Source organism: Nannospalax galili, unplaced genomic scaffold (assembly GCF_000622305.1).
Source record: "Nannospalax galili isolate Female #2095 unplaced genomic scaffold, S.galili_v1.0 scaffold1261, whole genome shotgun sequence".
NCBI classification, from domain to species: Eukaryota; Metazoa; Chordata; class Mammalia; order Rodentia; family Spalacidae; genus Nannospalax; species Nannospalax galili.
In genome coordinates this window covers 86,226-89,269 of record NW_008344648.1, presented here as the reverse complement: position 1 = coordinate 89,269, position 3,044 = coordinate 86,226, and positions in this window count along the sequence as shown.

The window sequence follows — 3,044 nt, the reverse complement described above, 5'->3', positions numbered from 1 at the left end:
CAGGCATCCGGAGATAGGGGCAAGTGCTACAGCCCCCGGAGCCTGACCTGTATGGTCTGTGTTGTGTCACGTAGGCATGTCTGCTTACACAAGATAACAGGGAATGGTCGTGCCAGGCACATACCACCCATCCCTCCCCGATTGAGACACCTGAAGGGAGTTGTAACATTTTTCTTGTTTTGAAGTTATTGGTTTGTGAAATGCTTGCTTTGAAACTATTGGTTGTATAAACGCGGGCTTTTGTGTAACGGTTGTGGGAGCCTATATAATCTTTACCTGAAATTGCCTCAGGGTCGATCGCTCTAACCAGACCTGCATGTCTTGGAAGGATGGTCGGCCCCAGCTAGCTGGTTTAATAAAACTCTGCTTGATTTTTGCATCTCCATACTCATGCATTTGTTCTCCTGAAGAGACCCACCGAGTCACGGACCCTAACAGCACATTTCTTTTCTCCTCCTCTCCCCAGCCCTCTGCTTTGCTTTCACCTCTTTCTGGCTTTCCTCACTGGGATACACACTCTTCCTTGCCTGCATCTTCTTTTGATCTCCTTTCCCAGACAGCACTCTGGTCTCCATGATGGACCTGCTTCATCCATTCCCTACCTTGGTTCCCCCACCGGCCGGTCACCACCAGCATCTCCCCCCCTCCTTTGCCATGGGCCTGCAAAGTCTCCTGTCTTCCATCCTTTTTTCCTGTCTTTATCCTCTTCCACTGCCTTTCTTCCTCACTTTACTTAGGATGATTTCTGATACCATTCAATCCAACACATACAAATGCTCTGGATCCTTCTCCTCTCTCTCCCCCTCCCATACTAAAGCTTTCTACTCCCTGCTGTGTGCCTGCCTGCCAGCCCACCACATGTCTGACCTCCCATGCATGCTTTAAACCTACATGACCCCAAGACTTTTTTCCCTTCCCGCTATTCACCCCCTCCAGGCAGCTGTCAAGATTGCCAGCTTGCCTGCCCTGGGAATTCTTTAATATTCTAATAAAATGATGTTTCCAGCTGGGCCCATTCTTAAATTCTCTTACAAATATTTATAACAACCCTTTAGGGGACCTTTTCTCCCCATTGTGACACAACTAGCCTAAACTGGCTGGGCAACTTTGCTGGATCATTCAAAAAATTTCAGGTGGCTTGCCTATTGACAAAAAATGTTTTAAAAGTCTTTTTTTCTCCTAAACTTTTTCTCAGGCAAAGGGTCTCAAAACTTTGATCTTAGGCCCTCTTGGGTATCAATCAACTGGTGCTCAGGCATCTACTTAACTAGACCTAACAATTTTAAGTTTCACTATACATAAAAGGTCACAGGCAAATCATATGCTTTTAGACCAGTGAGCACTGATTTATATGCCCTGTTCCTTCTGCTGCCCTCATGAGTTTCTTCCAGCATAACTTCTGTCTAGAAACTAAGAGATCCTGAGAACTTGGCTTCCCATTCATGGCTACATTGGTTGGTGAGAAACATGGATTCCTTTGATTTGATTTTCTATTTGGGTCACACACACACACACACACGCACATATAATCTGAGGGTACCTTCTTTAATATCAAGCCTAATCTACTGGTACCAGGGGTGCCTAGGATTCTCTTGCAATTTATTTTTGTTTTTGTTTCTTGGTGATGTCATAGAATAAACAATCCATTTCTATTTCAGACCAAGGTAATAATGTCAGATCTACACAATGGAAGTTTAAATTTTAACAACGTTTAGGACCTGTTTCTAAAGGGGATTACTTTGAGTTTTAACTTCTACAATATATTTACTGTTTTTGAAAGATGATTGTTTTAAGTTTTTACATTATTTAACTTTAATATTTATGGATATTTTTAAAGGAATTATTTTAGGTTTTGACATTGTTTGAATGACATCTTTATCTGGTAATTTTAAAAGGAATTATTTTGATTTTAACATCTTTTATGTGGTATTAGCTAATTTCTAAAAATGACTATTTTTAATTCCTACTGTTTTACATAGTATATTTGTTAGTTTCTAAAGGGAACTTAAAGTTTTTCTAGCCATTTGCCTTCAAGGTACAAAGGGAGCTGACACTTTGTGATGACACTTTGTGATATATTAACTAATTTCTAAAAATGACTATTTTTAATTCCTACTGTTTTACATAGTATATTTGTTAGTTTCTAAAGGGAACTTAAAGTTTTTCTAGCCATTTGCCTTCAAGGTACAAAGGGAGCTGACACTTTGTGATGACCAGACCTGTGAAGCACATGAAAATTTTCTCTACTCCAGGGCCAAAATCTTACAAGAGACAAGCTACTACCAACCCATAGTTAGAACAATGAGAGGTAAAATGTAATAGCCTACTTAAATGAGAGGCTTGAGATGCCATCTCTACTGGTCTTAACTCCTCCCCTTTCTACATTGTGATTCTAAGCCTGTTTTTCTCTGAAATAGAGTTATTTCCCTCTCTGATACTCAAATGCTCTATGTTTGCTTATGTTTCTGCCCCATCATTCCCTGAGTGCTTCCTAGTTATAATGTCAGGGTAATATTAATTATATTGGTAAATTGTCATGTGCTGTTTGAGCTCACTGAGATGCTGACTCTGGAGATGGGATTGGCCCTTCCACTTCAGACTCAAGCCTATTATCTCAAGATGTATTCTTCAATAACTTTCTAGGTTCAGGCTGGCCCCCTGACCCTGTGATGAGGAGGAGAACAACAAAACAGCCTGAGTAAAGGCACTATGCAGTTGAGAACCACTAAGGTGTAAATTAATTTCAACAGAGGGTATTACTGACTATAATGAAACTAGCTAATAGAATTATTTTCAGTACTATTTAGATTTTATTTATTCTTAACCTAATCTGTTAATGTTTCCTTTTGTCTTTCCTGCCTCCTACAAAGTTTTATTAACTTCCTTCAGTTATCTACCTCTTAAAAAGGAAAAAGATGCTACCTCAAATCTATATGGAAACTTAACTCTTTCTTTAGGCCACTAATTACCTATACAAAATGACATCTAAACTGGTTGGGTAAAATCCTATTTGTTAAATACCATTTTTGTTTTTAGTTTACTTC